Source organism: Cynocephalus volans, chromosome 3, assembly GCF_027409185.1.
Source record: "Cynocephalus volans isolate mCynVol1 chromosome 3, mCynVol1.pri, whole genome shotgun sequence".
In the NCBI taxonomy this organism is placed as follows: domain Eukaryota; kingdom Metazoa; phylum Chordata; class Mammalia; order Dermoptera; family Cynocephalidae; genus Cynocephalus; species Cynocephalus volans.
This window is the reverse complement of record NC_084462.1, coordinates 120,693,341-120,718,246: the sequence shown is the minus strand read 5'-3', so window position 1 is coordinate 120,718,246 and position 24,906 is coordinate 120,693,341. Positions and strand designations below refer to the sequence as shown.

Genomic DNA, 24,906 nt, shown 5'->3' with positions numbered 1-24,906 from the left:
GTTTTAAAGCCAGCTTTAAAAACACATGTCTTCAGGAAACTTGGATTATAGAAAATAAAACCCCCACCCTGCACTAATCTATATTGGTCAGCCCCCTTTCTCATCAGCTTGCCAGGCAATGTAATTTTATCAACATGCACAGGTTAGTCCTTGATTTCAGCTAAGAGCAGGTGCCAGCCTCTGTACTGATTGGTCTCTGTGATAAAGATGTATTTAGATAGTTTTGAGATAGTACTCTTTAGTACACACAGACAGTAATAGGAGCAACGGCTAGAACTTGGGGAGCATGGCTGAGCTGTGCAGGGCCTGGGTTACTGTAAAGCACTCTCACCCCCATCTCTTCTGCATTGTCTATGGACTGAACAATAACCTGCCATGTGCATATCTATGAACTTATTCACCTGTTGTTACAGTGAACAAAATATGAATTCATGTAAAATCATTGCTGAATTCTTATGGCCTTATAATCCAGAAAAAAAAGAGATAATACTATTTTGTGTATATTCATATATATCAATACAGATATTCATTCCTGTACATTCATTGGCATTAATTTCCTGCATTTCAAATAACACCTTAAAATAGTTTTGTTTTTGGAACATATCAGTTATTTAATTTGGTTCTTGGTAATTTAGAACACCAATTTGTGAGGATAAATTCCATTTGTCAGGGCAAACACAGATCACCAGGGAGCCCTGGAGCTGAGAAATAGCTTTGATTTTTGGTAAAAGCTGTGAGTCCACAGCTTTCTGATCAACCTCACACTACTCTGTAATCTCGTACTTCTCTTTTTCTGTGTCCAAGATCCCACTTTCCTGGTGTCTGGGCTTCCGCAGCTGCTGCTTCTTAGAGTACACATCAGTGAGACGTCTGGGGATTTTTACATTGCTGATATCACTTTTTGTAGAGGTGGCGATGGCAAATTTCTGGTGTGTTCTAAGCAGAGGAACTCGATTGAGGACCAGAGGTCCAGTCACCAGTAGCAAGCCACTGCTCGGCTGCTTCAAGAAAACCACCCTTTTGACTCTCTGGCACCCAGTGAAGATGATCAGAATGGCCCCAGGAGTGATGCTAGCTCACAGTTTTCTCATGTGCTGACTACAGGATTGTTTTGCCATGGCTCAACAGCTCTGGAAGAACATCTTCAGTAGGATAACAACTAGGCCTTTTTGCGATGTTTAACCGCCTGGGTACCACCGTTCTTGTCACCACCAACTGGTTTTTTGATAGTAGCAAGAAACTTCTCCTTTTTCTTTTCAATCCTGGATTTATTCGCTGCGTATTTCCTCCTGTATGTGGTCTTTCTGGAATACATAGCCGATCGGGACTATCTACCAATTCCTCCAAAGGGAACAGCGTTTCAGCTGCAGTGGGGCTTCCTCTTCTTGGGCTTGTTAGCCTTGAGGTTAGCCTTTTTAACCTCGCCACTGGCATCAGCCTTCTTGGCTTCAGGTTTCTTCTCCTTGGCATCTGGCTTCTCAGCTTTTTCATCCTCCACCTTACAAGAAGGGAAGCAGCAAAATAGTGTTTTTTTTTTTAAAGTAAAGTAATAAACATTTATTTTTTAAAATCAAAGAAAACATAAGAAAAATTTTACAATCACTCAGTCTCACTATTCAAGTGAGATCACTGCTAGCATTTTATAATTCTTTATGGTCTTTTGTTTATTGAAAGAATTTACTTTTTTCCACATAATCATAACTATACTGACTCATATTTTTCACTTAAAATATCATGGATGAAGGTTACATTTTCTAAGCACCTGTAAGTAGCCACAACAATTTGGGGGGATATAAAGATGGATTGGCAAACACTCGCCAACCATTCTTTTTGAGGAAATCTGCATTGAGCAAATTGTTTTCACAGAGGCCATCTCTCTAGGACAAATGCTTAAGCCGAAGAGGCTGATAATTACCTCGCAACCTGTACTGTATGGTTTGTAAAAGGGCATATAGTTTGCCATTAAAAATTATAATTACATGCAGGAGTAGGAGCCCAGGGGCTGAGCTTTTCCCATTCCTTACTCTTATCTACTTTTAAGGGTGGCTTTGTTGGGACCGGGCCTACTTCTTTGAGGTGAGTTAAGAGAGGGCTCTTCCGCTGTCTTAAGTGGAATTACCACCTTAGTTTAATTATAGGTTGTCTTCAATGAGCTGGGTGTCGCTAGAGTGATTTTGTCTCTCATTTCTCCTGAAAGTTTGTGATCAATTTGATTATTCCTTAGAATATTAATAGTCTCTTTCTTGATTCTAATTAAGTTACTAGTACCTAAGCAAAATAGCCACTAAGAGCTATGGAAATGTAATTGCTCCACCAACTGGTCAGCTACAATATTTTATAAAAACAATGGAAATGAAAACATTGTTTACCTATGGGAGAATTTATTAAAATGTAATTACACATAAAAATAGGAGCAAGTTTTAAAAAGTAACATTTTTAGAAACCCATAATTGTGAAATAAATTGCTTTTTTTGTTGTTGTTTCATGCTAATTGATATATAGATACAGAGGGTTTTTTTGTTTGTTTTTTGTTTTTATTTTTGGCAGCTGGCTGGTATGGGGATCCAAACCCTTGACCTTGGTGTTAATAACACCACACTCTAAACAACTGAGCTAACTGGCCAGCCCTAAATTGATATTTTTTAAAACTCATTTTCCTTTCCAAGTTATATTCCAAATTCCTATATGTTTATTAAATCCAAGTCCTGTTCCTTGTGCGAGCTAGTGACTGAGTGGATTTAAAGTAGGACCATTCCCAAGGGTATTTAATATTAAAAGGCAACACTTAATTAACTCCAAAGCATACCAAATTCATTAATTATTCCAAAAAGCAAAACAAAACACCACCAAACTCTGTTAATATATGTGTAGTCTCTGCAGATTTTGCTTAAAGTCAATGCCCGTGGCTCACAATTTAAAGAAAGAATATTTCTGGTAATTGTCTTTTTATCTTTTTATTGGTTTCCTTTTCACCAAACCTTTAGGTCTCTAAACCTTCTTATGTGAAAAGAAAACAGTCCGTGATGTTTTTGCTACTTGGAGATCTTCCCAAGACTGACTGCTCTCAGCACCGTGACAATCACCAGGATGGATGAGCTGCTCAAAGACTCCTGGACTGGGAGGCAGCAACCTGGGAGTCTGGTTTTTCCTTTGCCATCGGCTTTCTGTGTGGATTCAGGAGCCCATTTCTCTTTTTTGGGCATAAGTTTCCTTGTCCATAACTGGGGGCCCAACTTGAGATCACTCTAGTTCCAGAACTAAACAACTCATGACTTTAACTTGTCCATGAGTTGCAGTTACACTTACGAATGACAAAGCATTCAATTCTTCATAAAACATGGATGCTTTAGAGCATGTGTCTAGTCTTGATTATAAAAGAATTTGTGTCAAATATCATAGTAATATAAGGAATAGATTTTTGTGTGTATATGCAGTGGGATACACACACGCACGCACGCACACACACACACACACACACACCATCCTTCTCTCCTTAACTTGCTTCCCATGATGCTGACAGTGGATTACAGTGCCACTTTTTTGAAAGTCCTCTGAATGCAAGTCTTTAAATGTTTAAGGTTTAACAACTGAAGGGACTTCAGAAAGTCATCTATCCCCATGCCTCTAGAAAGCATGGGGGATAAACCATCTTGGAAAGATTTGTGTTATCAGGTGACAATTCCTTCACTTATGCATTCATGACATTTACTGAGCACTCACTGAGTGCCAGCCTCTGTGCAAGGAACAGTAATCCTCAAAGAAAGAGAGGGAAGGACTGAGGAAGGGGAGAATTCCCTAGGATGGGGTAATGGGAATAGGGCAAGTTATTTTGGAGTCCATCTACTAATATTTTGTGTTTTAAATGTAATGACTTTAAATACTGACCTTGTGAAGAAAAAAACAATTGAACATAAGAATGCCTTTTGTGAATTTTTAGTTGCAAGAGGCTGTGGTGGTGAACAGGAGGTGGTGGTAGTGTTTCAAGGTATCTAGAATGCCATGATATTTGTCTGGAAAATAGAAAGTGATTAAGATGTCACTTAAATGTAAAGCACTAAGTAAATCGCTATGTCTGAGGAGTCAGATTGGAAGCAGCCACTAAAGGAGAAGAATAAACCTGGATAAACCAAAAGTCAGAATAATGATAAGTGCCAAAACACAAGGCAATTAGACCCTGAAAAATGTATTTCATAACAATGGAGCATCTTAGACAGCAGGAGAGAATTCAACGAAGGCTCAAGGCCCCTGATTTCCTCCTACTCCTTTGTCACCCAATTTACTGCCCGCAGAACATGCATTCTGCCTCTTCCCACCCACACTATTCCCCACACCCTCTTGTGTTTTCAATGTGCTGGCCGTGATTCATCCCACACCTCATTTTGCTTTCAAACCTCCTTATACAATACACTCTCGCCACTACTCCAGGGTACAGTTTAGCATGCACGACTCAGGCTGTTTCCATTTTCCACGTTTCTCTTTCACCACCTGAGGACCATCTCTTCTGCAACAGCATGAGCTGGTTGAATACCAGGGCCATGGGGTGAATGATTGCTTTCTCTTTCTTGCTAGATTCTAGGGCATTTCTGATATTCCTGCAGGGTACACCTTGTCTCCCCTCAGTGAATTTCCACACGGTCAAATGTGAAATAGCCACACTTCAGGAACTGCTTTTGTAGAAACAGGCACCTAGGAAAGCAAACTGCCTCCTAGGCAAGTGCTTTTCAGAAGACAAAGGGGTTGGAGGTATAGTTACCACTGCTTCTCTCTGAGCTCACCTTGGCCAGTGGGGAGCCGTGCTTATGCTCCTAGGTGTGACTGCAAATTTTCATCAAAGCTTTGTCCTTCAAAGCAGTCATCACAGGAGGTTACACATGCATGCTGGTGATGCTAAAGGTATTTTTGAAATTCTTTTCTTGGAATTTTGAGAACAAATTTATATTATCAAGAAAATCAAGTTTATTATACAGATGCACCCCTTTCCCCAACTAGTCCCACTCAACAAGGCTGCCCTCTGCGTGAATTTCTTGTTTCAGAAATCAAATCTATCTTCTCTGAAGACATTCCAAAAAGAGTGCTGCAGGTTTCAAACACCATTCCAAGAAAGGGCTTTTAAAAGTTTGCCAAGAATTGCAGTACTTAGGTCCCCGGGCATACCACTGTGATCTATTTTGATGGGTTGAGAATGGAATATTTATTTTAAATATTTAACCACAATATTTGGCTTCCTGGTGCAAGATCTCATTTCTCCCTGGAGGGTCACAAATCTTGGCAAATCAACCAGATTTTCTCATTGCCTCAGAATTTTTTTTAGACCGAAATTATACCGAGTAAAATGACAGTTTATTTCTAATCAGGTTGGTTCATTTCCAATTTGTTTAGGAACTTGAACTTTGAGCTTTTGCCACTTGGATTAAACATTCATCTAACATTTACTCTGCTAAATACTATGAGAGATAAATGAAATCAGACATTCTCCTTTCCTGATGCTTGGTGAACTCCTACTCAACCTTCAAGACCCAGTTCAAATGTCACCTCCTTCAGAATTTTTCATATTAGATGGGAGAAAATCACAGAAATATCTTAAGCACATGAAAATACAGAAAATCACAGAAATATCTTAAGCACATGAAATTAATATGTGAGTGCTGTGGCATTAATTGTAGGAAAATGTATGTCAGTACTGTAGAAGAAAATGTTGCTTTCCTCCACCTCAAAACTAGTGTTCTCTACCAATATGTGTGCAGTGGGAGAAAGGCATCATTTTCATAAAGAATTATTTATACAGAGGGTGTAATTATTTATAAGGCTGGGTGATGTTTCTTAAGTCCAACATTAAACACTATCATGAGCTGTATAATAAAGATTTTGTTCAGTAGTCAAAACACCTAGGATATCCCCAAATTACAGCAATTGGCTGATGAATGATGTAAAATTATCTCAACAATGGTTTTTTCCCAACATTTTATTATTAAAATTTTCAAACATAAAGCAAAGTTTAAGATATTTTTCAGCTGATACCCATTTACTCATCATCTAAATTTTACTATTAACATAATTATACTTTCCTCAACACATACCAATTTATTCCCCCTCCTTCTATTCATTTTATTTTTTGAAGCATTTCAGAGTAAACTTCAGGCATCAGTATGCTTCCTTCTAAATACTTCAGCATGCATATCATTAAATGGAATTCAATATTTGTTTGTTTTATTTTCTTTTGAAGTAAAATTTATACACAATGCAATGGACAAATGGTACACACATTGAGTTTTGACAAATGTATACCCTTGAGTAACCTAAACCCCTACCAAGATACAGAACATTATTCTTACCTCAGAAAGTTCCATCATGTTCCCTCCTAGTTAATATCTGTTCCCAAACCCCATAGATTCGTTGTCAACAATGAATAATTTAGAAAATTGGATATAACTTCTATAACTAACTATATTCATCTCCTCTTACCAATAAAATACCTAAACTACTTGGCAATACATATGATGTGGCATGCTTGAATTCTATTAAAGTAAGAAATTAAATTTTGCTTTGTATTTGTTGCTTGTGCATGTCGAAGAAGAGCAAGGTTAGCTTAGTGGTTAATGACTTATTGTTTGCAACATTAGCAAGTAAAATATGCTGTCCCCATATTGCACCTTGCCTACCGATTTTGTTTGTAAAAATGATTCACCATGGATCTATTTTTTTTAATGAATTTTATTGTGTATATTATTTAAGGTTTACAACATGATGGTATGAGATGCAAATAGATAGTAAAATGGTTACTAAAGTGAAGCAAATGAACATATCCATCATCTCACATAGTTACTATGTGGCAAGAGCAACTACAATCTACTCAGCAAAAATCCTGAATACAATAAACTATTATTAATTATAATCCTCATGTCATACATTAGATCTCTAGACTTATTCCTTCTACATATCTGCTGCTTTGTATCCTTTGAAATACATGTCTCCATTTCCTCTCCCCCCACACCCCCAACCTCCAACCCCGATAACCACTGTTTCATTCTCTACCTCTGTATATTTGACATTGAGGTATAGGTCATTTGGGGGGCTTTCCATGGCTACTTTCCCATTGATTGGGAGCTATGAGGGGAAAGTGAGGCTGACCACACCCCTCAGCCCATTCCTCCCTGGGGTGACCCATCCCTTCTATGTCACCACCAGGCTTTTTGCCTTCTTCCCACAGTCTTGGAAGGGAAAGCGAGAACTATCCCCCAAAGAACTGCCTTCAACTGGGCTACCTGAAGGGTCCTCGGAGAGGGAAGCATTAATGTTGAGAGAGCTGCTCTAGCTGAAATGGAATGAGGGAAGGAGACGCTAGGGAGTGCGAGTGTGTGTTGTGGCATGACTTTGGATCATGAAACAAAGGTAAAGAAGGTAAGGGTAGGCAATGGAGAAAGGAGCAGAAAAGAAAAAGACGAATGCTGAGAAAACATTTGAGAGAGATTCCCTAGTTCTCTTTAACAAGTTATCTTTTATAGCTAATTTTCAGTCCCTGAGGGCTGAGGACTGCCTGGCTCTGACTCTTAAGACATCCCTCAATGATCTTTGTGTTCACCCGCTTTGTGTAGGACAAACTCACCAAAGTCCAGGAACTCTGGCCCCTCTTGCTGCCCTGAGGGGAAGAGGGTGACCTGACTATTCTTGCTAGAGAGCAGGACAGGAAAACAAAGGAGCTGAAACTGTCTAGCAGTGCATAGCACTATAATACTGGGATGGTTGGCCTTTATGGTTGCAGGAAAAATTGCTTAGAATGAACAAAAATGCAGAATTCTGTTATACCCCCATTTTTGAGGTATCTTAGCTTTAGCACACATACCAGTTCTACTGTATATAGCCGATTTCTAACTGAGCTTTGAATTGTTTGCCTTTGTAACGGTTTTGTACAGACAATGTCATATATACAGATATGCATAGACAATGTCAATGTCTGTATGTACAATGTTCTAATTGTTCAAGGAACTTACTTTTAATTTATGAATTGGTTAACAGGCTCATTAATGTACCAATTCTAATATCTCTTTTTACAGATAGAAGAGACTCAGGAACAAAGATGCTACTTGAAGTCATCAAACTCCCACATTGTATAAAATCAGAAAGCCATGCTTATTGATTTTGATTATTCATGTAGTCTCTGCCTGTTGAAAACACAAAGTTTCTGCCCCTACCTTGGGCAAAACTGTTGGAAATGAACTCTTTCTGTCATTTAATATTTGATACGAAATGTTACACAGAGTTCAATTCTACTTCCTCAGCGAAACTCCCTTAAATGCCTCCTCTCCAACCCAGCCCCCCACCACAAAAACACTCTGACTTCCCAGCAAGTCTCCTCCTATCTCTTTACCTGTCCTCTATTTTAGACTTTCCTAACAAGTAAATCAAAGGCACTCACAACTACCCAAATCCAAGTCCAAACATCTGGATCAGAAGGCCTTTGTGCAGTGCAGGGCTTAAAGAAAGCAACCAAACCTATTGACAGCAAGAGGGTGGGCCCACTTCCTGGCACGTAGAAAGTGCTTGATGCAAACATGAAGAATGAGTGAATGAATAAATGAGGTCTGGTAGGCACTTCACAAAAGAAACAAAGACAATCTCTACTCTCACAGGGCTTATAGTCCATTTGGTGAGTTAGAAAACACTAATTGAATGGCTGAAGAATACTCATACAGAACAACTTTTCAACACTTATAAACTAATTTAGAATCAACTTGGCCCAGAAAGGCTAAGGAGCAATACCAGAGCTAGATGAAGTCAATCATGAAAGATTGCCTAGGGGAAGGGGGTTTTGAGTTGAGTTTAAAAGTAGAAAATTATTGGTGACCAGAAAGGGGAAAAAAAGAAAGCAGGACTAAAACATTTAAGGCTTAGGGAAGAACAGATTTGCTTACTGGAGCAAAAGCTTCATTAAGGAATAATGAAAAGTTAGGGTGGAGAGATGAGGGACAGAAAGAAAAAGTTAAATTTTAAATATGTTTCTGTAAACTCACAAGTTGGGAAGGATCATGTGAAAACATTGAAAAAGGATAAAACTGTCACTTTGTTGGTTATCATGAGTGAGGCAAGCCTGATGCTGGAAAGCCAGCCAGAAGCCTTTGGGATAATGTTCACTTTGGGGTTAAAGTCCAGAGGAGGGCAATAGAGATGGGAATGGAAAAGAGGTTCCCCTTCTAGGCATTGAACATACACAGCACAGGTCAAGTCATATTTAAGCCAGACTTGAAAAATTATCTCTGCCCTTCAGTTTCTATCACTTGAAAACTTCAAGTTTCCAGGTATGGGTCTGAGTTTTCCCCTCTGCTCACCAGGTCATTCTCACTCTTATCAAGAAAAAGCTTGCTCTGACTTGTGTCTGATCTTAACCAATCTGTTTTCATCTTCTATGAGAAGTGAATGGAGATTTTCTTCCAGAGTCAACATGTTCAAATTTCTTTTGGATTTCTCTGTGTTTTTTAATCGAGATTTTCAAACTGTTATCTTAACAAACTCTTAAAGAATTTCAGATTTTAATATACAAAAACTTAATGAAATGACCATTTAAACTGTGACTATGTGAATGGTTACTTAAAACAAACTAAGGTGATCAAGAATATTTGGAGTTACCTGAAGATCGATTTATTCCAATGCGCACATTTCTGGGCCTTTGCTCATGGGCTTGCAAAAATTTTTAGTTCTGGTGGTGTTACCTAGTGGTTTGGGGTCAGCTAACTTGGATTTGAATCCTGGCTGCACAACTTAATGGCCATGTAACCTTACTTAACCTCTCTAAACCTCAGTTTCTTTATCAATAAAATGAGGAATGATAATAATACTTACCTCATAGAGCAGTTGTTCTTAACATGTGGTCCTCAGACCAGCAGCATCATATCTATCACCAGGGAACTTGTTAGAAATGCACATTCTCAGGCCCCACACCAGATTTATTGAATCAGAAACTCTGGGAGTAGGGACAAGCAGTCTCTGTGTTAACATCCCTCCAGATGATTCTGATGCTTGTTAAAGTTTGAGAACAACTGTTGTAGGGTAAGCATTGTATACTTACAGAGATTGTAATAAGTAAGGGATACAACACCCATAAATTGTTTGGTGAAGGCCTGGCACAAAATAAGTGATCCATAATTACTTGCCAGGGATAGTGATAGAGGTGGTGGTGGTGATTACCTTCACAAAGCAGGTTAGGAAGATCTCCTGCTATTAGGCCACCAAATGGAACATCCTATTTTCAAAAAAGTGAAAACTCATCCAGGCATCTCACAGGTAACCAAGCAAATGTTTGATTGTTTTTTAAGATTGCTTGAACATGAACCTGGCCATAATTCCCACATGAGACACCATCATATCAACTTACTTCTATGAATGGTTTAAGATAGCTCCTTTGAACACGAGCCCAGAAAATAAGATAAAAATAAATTAGTTACTATAACTTTTATTGGTGGTTCCAGGTTACCACTCTATCCCTGACTTCCTCTAACATTTATTGTCAATTTGGAATGCTTATTGTAGTTAGGACTTTGAGAAACTGTGACTTGCCTGTTTATTTGCATGGTAGTAGATAAAAGCTTAGCTTCTCTCTCTTTTTTTTTCCCCCATCAAAACTTCCATTAGTCTATTGTAGCCAGCACTCCTGCAATAGGAGTCAACCCATTAAGAAGCCCAGAAGTATGATTTTCTCTGGATAAGGTCTCAAGACAACAAAGTATAGACAAAGTAACAAAATGTAGCTTCTATGGCTCTCTATCCAATTTTTCTAGAAATGGTTTTGAGGTTTTACAATGTTTCAGGCCTGGTGCTATGGCAAACAAAACAGCCCCTCATGGGACTGACAATGGGGGGAATATATATTTATCGAATCATCATATAACTAATTTTAAAATACCTTTAGAAGAGGTATATGGTGTTGTGTAAGCCTGAAGAATGAGATTAGACCCAATTCTTGGCTTGGGGATGGTGTCTCTGAGGAAGTGAGTTGGATTTGAGATCTGCAGTAGGCAGAATTCTAAGATGGCCCATGATCTCAGTGCCCCAGTTTTGTGCCTGTACAATCTCCTCTGCTTCAGTGTGAGTAGAACCCGTGACTTGCTTCTAATCAATAGAATATGGCAAAGGTGAGGGGAACTCACCCCTGTGATTAGGTTGTAATGAGATATTAGATATTAGACCAAGGAATTGACAGTGAAAACGGAGAGAAACAGATGAATTTGAGAAAAATTAAAGTAAAATTGAGAGGACTTTTGTGATGGTTTAGAGATAAGTATGTGGTAGAAGGAAATATCAAAGACAACTCCTTGGTTTCTGTCTTTGTCATTCTTAGGAATGGAACATTGAAAGATGGTCAGTTCTGAGGCAAGGGGCCAAAGATCATGAGTTTTGTTTGTGCCTGTTGAGTATGAGGTGCCTATGAGACATCCAAGAGGTGCCAAGTAGTTATACGTAGCAGTCTGGAGCTCAGAGAAAAACTCTGGGCAGAAGATGAATATTTGGGGATCTTGGCAGTAACTGAAGCATTAGTGGGCATGGACTTTCTTGCCCAGGAACAGAGATAAAGGGAGAAGAAAAGAGGCCTCTACTGGAACTTTGTGGGACCCCTCCACTTAGTGGCTGGTAGAAGAGGTGGAGGTCTGGAAAATAAGCCAGAAAGGAGTTGCTAGAGAAAAGGGGGGAAATCAGCAGTGCATGGTGACACCTGCCTGATTGTCTCCCTAGGTGTCTCTCCTGGGTGGTGCAGGTGTCTTTGACCCAAGGATTACTTGGACATTCTCCTTCCTTGATTAACCTGGAAACACTTGGAATCTTTGCCTTTCACTCCTGTCCTAACCCAACCAACTCTAACAGTGTGCAGAGCACATAGTAGGCACTGGCCAAATATTTCTTGAATTGAATCATTTCCTTGATATTCAAGAAAGGATGGAATGAATAGATGTGGAGACCCAATTCCTTCAAGCACATAAATAAATGAGCAGAGTACAGGATATTGTTTTATTGGGTAGAAGGTAAATATACAGCTACGTGATATATTTATCTTTGAAATAGTTCAAAAGTCATTTTAGTAGTTTCTGTTGCTGAAATATGTTTAATCAAATGTTTAATCTCTCAGAGATTCAGAGAACTGATAACAAAACAGGACTTTTTGGCTCCACGTTGCAATCAGGAGTTAATTATTTATTATTCATGCCTTTGGTGTTCCTTGTCTCAGGTTCTTCAAGAAGGTGAAGTCACAGTGAAAAGGGTGTTAGGGATGATTTGTTTACTTGTTCAGAAATTATATAAAGAACTTATTGCATTCAAAACCAGCCTTTGACCCCAAACCACCAGCTGTGTACTGGATTTTGGGTCTCTTGGGGGTGAGTCCAAACATCCCTGATGCCTCATTAGGCACCAGCAGAAGATGATATAACCCCAACACAAAAACTGAATCCAGACCCCTTAGAAAATGATGCTAGGAAACACACTTCTCAAAACACTTTGCCACCCTTTAAAACATTTCTGGCTACAAATCACAAAGAACGTACTTGTATTAGTTTCCTAGGGCTGCCATAACAAACAGCCAAAAACTGCATGGCTTAAACCAACAGAAATGTATTCTCTCACAGTTCTGGGGACCAGAAATTCAAAGTCAAGGTGTGAGCAGTGCCATGCTCCCTCTGAAGGTTCTAGGGGAGAACCTGCCCCTTCCTCCAGCTTCTAGTGACTCCAGGTGTTCTTTGGCTTGTGGCAACCTAACTCCAATGTCTGTCTCCATCTTCACATGGTGTTCTCAGCGTTTCTATGTTTCCTCTTTATTAGATTTAGGCTCACCTGGATAATCCACGATAAGCTCATCTTGAGATGCCTACCTTAATTAGATCTGCAAAGACCCTCATTCCAAGTTAGGTGACATTCTGAGGTTCTGGATAAATATATCTTTTGGGGGACCACCATTCAACCCACTAAAACCTTTTAACAGCCCACGAGGTAAAAGTTCAATTATTCCCATATTTTAAAAAAAACCAAAAAAACCAAAAACAGACTTTCCAAAATATATTTAAAATCTGTCTGAAGTGATGGGGGGCTTGACTGTGGACTTTCTGAAAAGACTGCCTAAAAAGATGAGTTCCTGATTGCAAGTAAGATGCTGTATTAGGGAATCCCTTCTAGGATGGGATATGACACCCCCAAAAGATGTCTTCAGGGGCATGGATGCCCCCCTTAGCATCACTTCTGAGGGCCTCTCAGAATCAGTCACAAGCTAACTAAGCAAAAGCGTGAGCCTGGGAAAGATGACACACTAACCAACTAGCTAACATGTCAGTGGAGATTAATTTATCTGATTAATTTATCTCCTCAAATCACCTAATTTATTACCAAATAACAAACTACATTTGGGGGAGAATCTAGTTCATGCTATCACTAATAATTTTTTTAAAAGATATATAAAATATAGTCAAGACTAACTCAGTTTATAAATTCCTCACACTGTGAGACCCACTTACTTCCTTCTAATCCAGGGCGCTGCCTTCCCAAGAATTAGTTCTGGCAGAGAAAGGGTCTTGTGGTGGCCTGGATGGGGATGGGGATGCACCTGTTCCTGTGATGCCCAAGAAGCCAAGTAGTCGATCAGCTTGCCATTGAACTTGTACCAGGAGGCACAGCAGTATTCCTCTGTAGACTAAAATGACAACATAATGACTTATTGAGCATTTTTTCCCCCAAAATAAGCTGTGGGAGGGAAAAGAATAAGCTCAGAGGAAAGAACTGGCCTAAATTTGTTCCTTAGTGACTTATACCAGTTAGGAAGCAGCAGAGCTTAGAGACTACAAAACACATTCATTTCCCATCTAACTATGGAGAAGAAATAGGAGTATGTAGATTATTGCTGAAAACAACCAGTTACCAGAGTCAGTTGCAGTAGAGGGAGGGAGAAAGAATGAAACTTTCTCAGATCATTAAGAATGACATTGCTTGTAAACTAAACATAATTAGGCATCCTGGCTCATGCTGATTGCTTCTATCAGTAAGTATTTAGCACAGGTCTGGAAAGGAGGGGGTGGGAATAATCCACTCTGAGCTAAGGTATAGAAAATTAGATGACAGGAGGGCAGAGCGTAGGACCTCAAACTTGGGTCACAGGCATAATCTCTTTGATCCCCTGTCCAATGGGATTGGTCAGACTGGGCCCCCTAATTGGAAGCTGAAAACAATAATGGCTCCAAAGTACTGAGAGCGCCATGAAAGAGTGATATAATTTGAACTACAAAGGCACATTAACTGTGGTCTGCTCAGTGCCTGAAGAGAGTAGGACAAGGACAATGCTGCACACCACCAACACATTGTATTTCTGAGGCTTCAGCACTTGTTACTGTCAATCCTCGGTCTAGAAATGTCAATGTCTCTCACACCACAAGTAAAGTCAAAGACCTTTTCTTGATCACATCAATTGCTGTTATGTTATTAACCCACAAAACTCTAAAAGCACAAAGAAAAAATATCACCTCCATGTCCTACCACCCAGAGATAACCCATTGTTCCACATTACATTTTGGCATATGTTTTTCTAGTCATTTTGAAATGGAGAAATGTAAAAATTTTAAAGCAACAAATAAATGGAACTTTGGGGCTCACTTTACATTTGTTCATTCATTCCATAATATTTAATGGGCACTTACTATGTGCTAGGTACCATGACAGACTTGAAAATGACAAAGGTGAGTAAGACCATGTCATTTCCTTCATGTATTTTCCACTCTAACAAGAGAGACAGACATATGGACAGAGGGTATGAGTCTCAGAAATCAGAGATGCTGCAACTCAGATCTTCAGAGTACTGTTGGGGCCACTTTCCCATTTCACTCTTGCATCTTACCCTCTGTTATGGCAGGTGCAGGCAAAAGCCTCGGGCAATGGCTTTAGGAGAAAGGATGAGAAATATAACTGTCCTCAAACATTTTGCAATGTTAATTTGTTCATTACAGATAATGGTGCCCCTTTCCATAGATTTGTCTATCATTTAATATTATGTACAGTCATAAACGTGCTCCTGAGCACAAGAGCATTTCTCCATCTTTGTTCCTGTTGACCCCTAGTGTGAATAGCAAAATTATGACAAGTGCCACCTTAGGTCAGAGCAAAAACTCTGACAGGCTATGGGGCAAAGCCAGTCAGGGAAAGAAACAGAGAGACTTTAATTCTAGGTGAAAGCAAAAAGCCCCAGAGGTCCCTTAGCATAAGTGAGAGCCATAGTGAGGAAGATAATATTTTACATTAACCAAGCATGTACTCGGTACTGGGCACAGCACTAAACGCTTTATATGAACAATCTCATTTAGGCATCACAGCATAATTATGGGGTTGCTATTACGACTCTCATTTAACAGATAAAATTGTTGAGGCTAGAGAAGTTAAATAACTTTTCCAAGATTACCCAGCTAAAATGTGGCAAACTGCCTTGAGCCCCCAAATCAGTGCTCTTAACCTTAGGAAACTCACAAATTAGAAGACTGATGCTAGTCCAGAAAAGCAGCACAGTGTGGAGAAAAAGCATAAGCTTCAGAATTATGCAAATGACTTCAAGTTCTGGTTCTGTCCTTCCTTGGCCAAGCACCTTAACTTGTTTTCCTGGTTAGTTTTCCCATTTCTGTGTAGAGAACTATATCTTACCTGTTTTATCACTGGTCCTCAACATCAACAGCTGTCTGCCAGCCTACCGTGGGCCCTCTTAACAATATGTTGAATGAATGCCAGAGTAATACATGACTTCAGGCAGGACAAGAATACTTATTGTTATAGGGCTGCAGTGTAGGTGGGCAATGATGTGAGTAAAATGACTCACTTGGTGTCTGCATAGCGTAGACACCCCATAAGTGGCTGCCTCATTATCCTACAATAAAGATGCTGGTGGGGGAAGGTGAACACATGGACTTCTTCTAGCCTGAACTCTCAGTGAGTTCCTGCCCTTCAGACATATTCCAGGATGTGTGAGGCCACTCAAGGGAAATAAAAGAGGGAGAACTAGATAGAAACAAACTCAGTTTGGGAACCTCACACAAATGGTCACACTGCTGTGAATTTCCTAGGATGTAAAGACTCTTGCCTCGATGCGTGTGCACGGCACCATCGGCTCCCTGAAGCATTTTCAGAGCTTAATGCGATGCCAGGCTCGGTGTTTGCATGTCCGTATTGTTCTCCTGAGGCAAAGCTAAAAGTCCTTTTTGATTCCTGCTTCATCCACAGGGGGGAAAAAACATACTAGAGAAGTCCTCAGTGGAAACGACATTGTCGCCAAGCATAATAGAAACATTTTAAAGACAAATTTCTTCCAGTAGCTGTGGCTTTTTATCTGGCAACTCAGAGAAGAGTGTTAAAACTGATCAGCAGATTTTCTTCCCAGCAAAGTAAAATATCAGAGACTGTATAGAAAGAATGATTATGCTTATGTTGTCTAAAATAAGATCTGGCTTTTGTAAAGTGTGGGTTGACTCAAGACATCACTGTTTTATCTCCTACAAAGCTGATTTAGCTGTTTTCTCACCTTTTTACAATAATCTCATAAAAAATGCTCTCATTTTTCATTTGCATTTGGCCTGAAACCTCCAGCTCAACTGCCCGCCTTTGGGGAGGAGGCTCACTGCAACTGAGGAGCCCATCCAAATATCCAGTCATCAGCTACTTTACCTTTAAAGCAAGGAGGTCTTTGGTAAAAACCAATACTTTGGCCAAATTCCATCACTCCTCTACACGGTGATTTCCAACAAGCTGTTGGGATACGGATTTTTACTTTACACTCAGGAGAGGAAGTTCTTCTCCCTTTCCTCCTTCCCTATCCTTCCACTGCTGGTGGAGAGGGAAAAAAAATGACTCTGCTTTTCTCCTGGCTCAGAATGCATCAGCCAAAGTCAGAAGTACAATTCCCCCTCCAGGACGGCTGTCCCCAACTCTGCCGAAAGCCAGCTTCTTAGCCACTTACCCCGCACCACTCCCTAGGACGAATTCCATCTGGAGGAGCTAAGGACCAGAAAAAAGATTGTTTCTCTTAAAGAACCAGCACAATTTTTGTGATTAGTTGAGGGGGGCTCTGTAATCCACAAATTTATCTCTGCCTGGTTGCTGGAAAGCTCAGAGCTAGAAATTGTACTCTTTTTGCCAGGATTTCTTGACATGAATTTTCCTTCAACTATCACTTCATGGGTTTGTTTGCTGTCTTTTAGCTTCCGTTAATAAGTCTGTTTTATTAGGACTCTATTTCTTATGTAACTTGCCTCAAATTATTTTTGAGAAGTAGATGAAAAATAAACAAACATTTAAAAGGGGGCTATCATCATTCTAACCATGCTGTTCCTCTCACCTGAGCAAAAGGAAAATTAACTCAGGAAAAACAATTTAGAATCTTTTTCCTAATGAGGGATTTCTAGCTAGAAGCTTTTGGCCTCACACCAAGATCAAAATAAAGAGAATAATTCATTCATTCATATAGTAAATTTCTCATCATCAATAAACATTTACTTACAGGCTCAAAGTAAACTTATTATGCCACCTACTCTCCTTCCTTGCCCCTTTCCACTTTCTTATGATAATGTACAGTTGAAAAACAGCCTATTTTATAGATTGGTAAACTGAGTAATAGAAAGTCAAAATAACTAGACTAGGAAAACATACTAAATTATAGAATAGGTAACAACGGGAGGTGTTGTAGTCTGTGAGCTCTGAGGAGCTAGAACTAGCCCCAACTCTGCAGACCGGAGTCTTACAACCCCACTCCAAAACAAATAATTTTAACTGGGTAACATGAAAGGTTGGGTTGGGTCGCATTTCTTCTCACTTCCAATTTCTCTATGACAATGATAATATTTCTTATCTTTTACTTTTTTTTTGAGAGGAGGTTACCAGTTTCTGTTTATGATTTAATAAAATAATCCTAATTAGAGTTTTTCTGTTTAGGGGAGGAAAAGAAAATTTGTCTTTGAAAGGCCTATTAATCAAAACCACATAATGTGATTCACTAAAAACATTCACCAAATTAATTAAGCACAACATCTAAAGAAGTACATTAAATCATAAGAAAAATTTAATCAGAGAAATTGAGGCAGAGGTCAGTGTATATAAAATCTACTTACAACCCAACAACCTCGCTGCCATTGAGAAGTACTGCCAATGTAAATGCCATCTAAAGAAACATGAGTACACGTACACATTACACTAAAATCAGAAATGCAGAGAAAATTCTGAAGGAGGTAAATCGAGGCAGTTGTGGAGGCAGGAGATGAGTAGGATTTGTACCTATACTCTCATATTCATGTTATCAGACCCACAGAACTTTCACGCCCCTTTCATCTTAACTTTCTCCATTCATTAGAACTGGCACGGCTAAGATTGTAGTGATTGATTTTGTCTGTAGGAATCAATGTACCCCAGAAATATGTTAACAGAAGTGAATCATGTATGTTCCTGACATGAAGCTGGATTTAAGATAGTGTTGATCACTAGCCCAGCAGCATTCTCCCTTTATTTGTACCTATATATTTGGGGAAAAAAGGGGGGGATACATGCCCAAGTTTACTTTTTTAAAACTAAATAACGTTGCCTGGTGGCACTCATATTGTATCTATTACACATTTCACTTCAAAACCTCATCTCCCCTAAACCCTCTTCAATGCGCTTGAAGTAGCACTGCCAAAGGAAAGGAATTTTCTATTTAACTAGAGCACTGACATTCTGTTACACAATTCGATCTTGTCTATTTACCTGCTCTCAAAAAACACAAGACACTAAACAAAAAATGCTGAATGCATTGAGGCTGCGGTGCCATAGGTGTCTGAATGCATCTGTGGTTTCCCTCTCACTCATCAGTGTAATTGTTGCCATGTTATTCCATTTTTTGATTAGTCTAGTCCCTCAGTCTCAATGCTTTTTTCTGGCCCAACGTTCTTCTGCTGGTTGTCATGGTGACTGAATTGTTAGAGAGGAGAAAGGCTCTGTTGTCTGTCATTGTTCTGTTGTGGTTTAGGTAACGCAGGAGGCAACACAAGTGAAGTGGATGTGGACCTTTTTTGCTCTGCATCATTTCGCAGTATTGAAAAATCTCACATAAAAAAGGAGCAAATAGGCCCAACCAAAGAAATAACCAAGCTCTTTCTAAAGGGAAGTGCATATTATTATAAAGTGCCAAAAATGGCACTAATGATGAACAGAGTAATCTACGAAAATGCTGCTGAATATTACATTTATTACTAGAACAATTGCTGCAACTTAAACATGAGATACAATACCTACCATTTTGCAATTTGGAGTAAGTATAGTTTTTAACTATACAATTGTAGCATCGACTCTTTGATCCTCGAGGCTGTAGCTACTTTAACCTTACATTCTTTTTAACCTAAAGATATTAGCTAGAAGTTAAGATTGAAGCGGAATTCAGAGTTGGGCAAATTTTCTTTTAGTGCCGAGATAGTGTTAGGGTCAATTTTTACCCTGGGGATTTTAAAGATTAGAAGTGACTACAAAGAAGGACTTTTTATTGCAAATAGTAAGAAATGTTTTTGAAGCTAACCAAAATAAATATTTTCCAATTTCCTTGATTTTTTTTAGCCAGAAAATGGAGGAATATAGATACATGATACGTGAAGGGATATATCATAGACAAGGACCAAAGTAATAATGATTTCTATAAGAATTGCTTTAAATGATTTTCCAACATTGCTTCAGTAGACATATTCCTGCCCTAATCACCAGTTACTTTCATTGGTACTGGTCTAATTTTTTTCACTAGAAACTTTTTTGTTTATTTGATTTTGGAATGATTTAATTTAATTTAATTTAGCTATTTCATTTAATTATTTTAATGATACAAAGTGTTAAGTAGGTAACATTTGGTAAAATATGATTCAAAAATTTTAAAAGATTAAAGGTTTAGTATAATGGTGTTTCCCTCCCACACCTGAAATCCATCTGTCTAGTACTCTCTTACTCTTCCACCTATAACTACGGTTGTTAGGTTCTTTTGTAGTTTTCCAGAGTTGCTTTATTCAAATATTAGAAAATACTAATAGAGATTCTTATTCTACTTCTTGCACACACAAATGATTGCATACTATTCCCACAGTTCTGCACTTTTCACTTAACACTCCTTGGTTGTTTTTCATATTAGAACATAGAAATCTTCCTCTTCTTTTTCTTCTTTTTACAATAGTCTAGTATTCCATTGCATGGTTGCACTATAATTTATTTTATTGATGAACATGTGGGTTACTCTCAATATTTTTCTTTTATAATGAATAACCTTATGCATTTGTCATTTCTTATGTATGCAAATATATGTGAAAGATAAAATCCCAGAAGTGAAATTTCTAGGTTAAAGAGTACATTTTCATTCGTAATTTTGAAGAAAATTGTTAAATCCCCCTCTGTAGGGGTTATTTGGATTTATACTCCCATCAACAGTGTGAAAAGTACCTGTTTCCCCACACCTTGCCAACAAAGTGTAATATCAAACTCTTGAAATTCTACCAGTCTGACAGGTAAAAAATAATACCACTCTATAGGTTAAATTTAAATTTCTGTTATTAGCAATGTCAACTATCTTTTCATATGTTGTAGAGCCAATTGTATTTTTTGTGTGTGTGTTAATCATTTCTTTAGATACTTTGTTCATATTCCTTTTGGGGTGTTGATATTTTTCTTATTGATTTCTAGGAGCTCTTTCTGTGTTTGAGAAATTTATCTTTTGATTATGTTATGAGTTGGAAATATTTTTCCCAATTTGTCATCTGTCTTTGACTTTGCATATCTGGAATTTTTTCCAGGAAGAAGTTCTGGTTTTTATATAGTCATACCAATCTTTTTGTTTATGACTCTGACTTGTGTCTCCCTTCCCTACTCCAAGGCTATGAAGAAACCTTCACATGCCTTTTTTTAATGCTTGTCTTTATTTTCCCTTAAAAAATATTTTTTAATACTAATATTTAAACTTTATCCTTGAGCAGGTATCAGATACAGATCCAACTTTAGATTTTTCCAGGTGGCTATCCAGTTAACCCATCAGCAATTATAGGATAATCTGTCTTTTCCTGCCACTGATTTTTGATGCTCCCTTTATCAGATACTAACGTCTATTATGTTTGTAGTTTATTTCTGGGCTTTCTATTCTGTTCCCTGTCTGTTCATACACAGAGTGCTATTGAACATAATATAAGCACAATGAACAGGAAACTATAAGAACTATACTTAGTTTATAAATGCTCTTGATTATATCTGTGTTTTCACACCACAAGTACTTTGTCATATTTGGCCACTGCTCACTATAACTCACGATGCAAACATATATTCCGTCCCTGATTCCCCTAGGAAGAATATTCATTATGTTGAACCAGGCATTGATTGCCATTCAATTTCTGAGAAAATGTAGCTGATACATGACCAATTTTTCAACTAAAAACTATAAATTAAAGAATATATATGGCAGAAGGCTATTTTCTCTTACAGAAAATGCCTTTAAGGGTCCAGAGTTGTGAGGTGTTCACAAATCTTGAAGCGCTTTCATTCAGCCTCTCACAGTGGTTTAGAGCAACAGAAATCCACGAAACACGCTGCTCCAGCTTTTGGAGGGTGCTCCACGATGACTTTAAAGCCTAGCCATTAAAGAGCATTTGAAAGGGCACTTATTATTTAGTACCCTGTAAACATATATTTTGATTTTCTTTCTTACTGTTTAATGGCATAATATTCAGCAAGGATCTGTGAAGACCAGCTAGCAATCACAACAGACACACTCCAGGGGGGAGTATCAGCACTTTTTAGATTGGGCTTCTCTCCCTCCCCACAGCAGAAGGGCTGCAGCCAATTTCTTCATCACACCAAATATTCACAAGCTTGTTGTCTCTTATTGGTTTAATGCAGTACATCCACACAGATTGGAGCTGATTTTCAGTGAAGGCCTATGAATAATGCTCTTTGGCTGTGATGTGGAGGCTTTTGAGATCAGTCTTCCCACCCCCCCACCCCCACTTCTTATGAAGCATTTCAACAGTGGGGAGAAAATTAATGTCCTCACAACAAAAGATGACTTTTGGAGAAGACCCTACCCAATAATAAGAAGTGGCAAGTAAAAGAAGGCAGGTGGTGACCTCTCTCAGTGACATGGACAAGAAGCTGGAGGAGCCTTTTTTTTTTTTCTTTTTTGCTCAGAAAGTGCCCAAACCACTCACTGAAGGAAGCGTTTGGCTACCGATCATTTCTCTGAGACCTGTTATAAAAGGTGAGCAAAACTGAAAGCTCTCCCCATCTCGCCCCAATTAGTTCAGATTGCAGTCGACATTCAAAGACAGACACCCATTATAGGGGTGTTTTTCTGGTGATGATGCTATGAAAATAATTTTCTTTTTTGAAGGGCTTTCTTTCTATTCTCTCCCCATGGCAACTTTTGAAAATTTGTTAAAACACACACGCACACAAACCTCTCAGGCTATCCACAACCTCTCTAGGTGGGTGGGAACAAATGGCAGCCTATCCAAGAAGTGCCCCCAGGACAATCGCATAGTTGTGATCATTTGGGGGATCTCACACACAATCCCCTACAGCCCCCACTACACCATCAGGAGTTTTTATTTGTTTGTCTGTTTAAGTACACAATAAGACAAAGTAGGTTGAGATCAAGGTGTTTGTTTAATTAAGCAAAAAGTAGTTTAGTCCATCTGCTTTTCCAAACCAACAAGAGAGATTTCTTATTACGTCAATATCTGCATAGAAATGGAAGAAAGCAAGCTAAGGCATCTATATCTTTAGGATATCTGTGCACTTGTTATATGACTGAATTGAATAACCGAGACTAGAAACTGACAGGGGAGTGAGCTCATGGAAAAAGAAAGTGAATATTGTGAAATACCAAGGGTTTGAGGGAACCATAGATGATTCAAGACTGCTGGGATGTTCTGGTGTTTGTCATAGCACTCAAGTCACTGTAAGACTCATTATATCAACAGAAACCTCCCCTGAGTCGATGCACATCTAATTCACACACGGTGGAAAATCATACACACCTCACAATTTATGGTAAGCACACCCTAACTTCCCACTGATGAGCCTTTTCTGGGGAGCCTTACGTGAAAATGCTCTTTAAAGAGGTATGCAGAGAGAAGAAAGCAAAAGCTACAGTGTACTTCCATGTAATATAATTTCTGGGAGAGAAAAAAAATGGCTGTTCCTATTTTATCTTTTCTACTTCGACACAAGAGTGTCATGCCGAGAATTACGCTGGGGCTAGGATTTAATGGCCATGCCAGGAATTGGAAGCAGCACCTGTGGACCAGAATTTAAATCCCATGGACAGTTTTTCTTGATGCTTTTATGGAGCATGAATGAGGATGTAATTTAAAAATAAGCCTTGCATTCTATTTAAAAAGATAAGAAGGAGCTGGATGTGTGTAAATGTTTGGATTAAACATGACCAAGGACTGTACCGTATTTAAATGGCTTGGCACTTTTAAAATGATGGAATCAGGCTTCATAATGGTGCAAGCATCTACCTAATGGAACTAAATTTGCAATATAGGTGCATAGTGGAAAGAAGGGCAGACAAGTGGTGCTGAGAATCTAAGCAAGACGGCACCAAAGAATGAAACATATTGAGTTTAATGATTGACCTTATCGGGAGCCTTTCTGTGCTGACAATAAGGACGTGAATTATCCTATTATTATAAGCAGGTGGATCATCTTATTAATGTACCCTAGCCTTTCACACTTCTATTTAACTTTAAATTGAACAATTTCAGGAACATTCTCCCATCCCTTAAAGGAAACAGACGCTGATACCCAGAAATATTTTCTGTGTAGCTTTATATATTTTTTTCTTTCCAGAGGCACACTTTCAGCTCTGCCAAACTATAATGGCTTGGCTTTCATTTGGATATAGCTGAGATATCTTGGAAGTTTCTCTATAAATTCCTTCAAATCCAGAGAAGCTGAAGGAGATTCTAGGAGGCTATGCGCCTCTTAATGACTCCACATGGAACAGCCTCTTTGGAATTCTGATTTGGACACTGTCAGCCACTTGATAGTCCCTGCAAGTAGGAGCAGCAGATGAGCTATAATCGAATGTTTTCTGAATTCATCCCCAGTACAACTTTCCCCTTAAGCCAAAATTAGGCAGTGGAGTAATATTTGTTTAGAAACACTTACCAGGCACCTACTTAATACTATAAATGCTATCCCGGCAAAGCCTTCCCACACAAAGGAACTATTTCACTGGAAGGTCAATATCTGCAACTACTGAAAGAAATGGAGCTGTTTCAAACTCACCGACAAAGGCTTCTGTTCCACCCCCATTCCACTCTCTTTTTTTTTCTTTTTGGTTTTGTTTCCTTTCAGCATATTTTTGGAACTAATCAGCCTTATAAAAGGTACCACTGTTAGTCTACTGTTTGTCTTGGTCTTCACTGCAGCTCCTTAAAGGATAGAGTGCAAACAAAGCGAGAATTAAGGTCATTCCATTTAAATCCTTCAGAGAGGAAGACAAGGGCTAAGTTATTGCTGAGGACACAGAGAAGAGGGCTGGAGGAATCCAGGATAAAAAAAAAAAAAAAACCTCATTGTTTACTATCTGCCAGGCTCAGAGCAGCCCCCATTCCCATATTTGTGAAGGGATTACCCTCCCATCTTCAGAGATTAATGGGAAGCCCAGACAATTCCCTAGCCCACAGTCCACCCCACTCCAAAGAGCGTTCTCCAGGAAGGTGGACCTGAGAGTGCACTCACTCGGGGGATGAAGAGTGTGACACACTCACACCCCACAGCCCAGTGTGATTTGTCCTCCAGCTGTTAGAGGCACCCAAGCAAACATAACTGCAAAAGGGATTCCATATTCATACAGAAGCAAAACTGTATATCAGGAGGTGGTTATGCACATGAAAATCTTAGCATGTATCA

At 38.9% G+C, this 24,906-nt stretch overlaps 1 pseudogene; it reads right to left on the bottom strand.

Annotated features, from left to right (window-relative positions):
* Positions 1-631: 631 nt before the first annotated feature.
* Positions 632-24,906, bottom strand: part of LOC134372731 (large ribosomal subunit protein eL6-like) — a 51,810-nt pseudogene continuing 27,535 nt past the window's right edge.